The sequence below is a fragment of the Tupaia chinensis genome, unplaced genomic scaffold (assembly GCF_000334495.1).
Source record: "Tupaia chinensis unplaced genomic scaffold, TupChi_1.0 Scaffold000037_15, whole genome shotgun sequence".
Taxonomy (NCBI): domain Eukaryota; kingdom Metazoa; phylum Chordata; class Mammalia; order Scandentia; family Tupaiidae; genus Tupaia; species Tupaia belangeri.
The window spans coordinates 444,574-445,408 of record NW_006159473.1 but is presented as its reverse complement, the minus strand read 5'-3'; the positions used below and the strand labels follow the sequence as shown (position 1 = coordinate 445,408).

The following is an 835-nucleotide window of genomic DNA, read 5'->3' as shown; positions in this document are numbered from 1 at the left end:
AGACTTGGGCGCTTGCCTTGAGCCGGGCAGGGTCGGGGTACCCACGGCTCCGTGGCAGCATCCCGGCCGCAGCGCTTCCCCACTCCCGGTGGCCGGGTCCCGGTGTGGCCCGTGTCCCAAGCCTTCCCCTTCACGCCGAAAGTTGGGGAGCTCAGGACAGCGCAGGACGAAGCAGGCCGTCGCTCACCCCCGTGTCACCTTAGCCGCGGGCTCCAAGGGGCGCCTTTGGAGTGTACTGAGGTGTGTCCTAATGTCCGCCTCTCAACAAATGGACTGTGGTGTGTGGTCAGAAGAGAAAGGCCATTTACTTACTTTCCTCCCGGTTTTCTGGCAACAGCTGAAGGGGAGCTGCCTCTGTGGACCGAGCAGACCCGGGAGAGGGAGTCGTGGTGGGAGCACCACATGCAGATAGTGTGGCACACACCGACACACGCGGACACGCCAGCGCTGGCGGGGACACACACGCGCGCGCACACGGCAGCTCTAGCACTGGCCATCCCCCCAGTTCTCCCTCCCCTCCCCTTATCTCCCCCTCTTCCCCTCCTCTTGGGCGCCTGGAAAAGCAGCCGCACTTAGTCAACAAATGGCACGTGGGAGAAGTTGGTGAGTGTTTGGTGAGGACTCTTCAGGGCTTTTCACAAGAACCCTCTGTACACAAAGTAAGTGGCGTGTTTACTCGGGCCTCTCCAACCCGGGCGCCTTCGCTCCGCTGCGCACCACGGCTTCCGAAAGGAGAAAGGGGAGAAGAAAAGGCCGGGGCCACGGGGTGGGGGCCATGAGCTGGCTCGGGGGCTTGGGCTGCGAGGCCTCTGGCCTCCGTGAGTCCCAGGCCCGG

The 835-nt window shown here is 63.8% G+C and overlaps 1 protein-coding gene across 1 annotated transcript in view; it reads left to right on the top strand.

The window, feature by feature from the left end:
• The first annotated feature begins 590 nt into the window (after positions 1-590).
• PAX6 (paired box 6) overlaps positions 591-835 on the top strand; it is a 42,854-nt gene continuing 42,609 nt past the window's right edge. The window contains exon 1 of the mRNA XM_006140416.3: positions 591-659. The gene's annotated coding sequence lies outside the window, so the exon portion shown is untranslated. The remainder of the gene's footprint in view (positions 660-835) is intronic.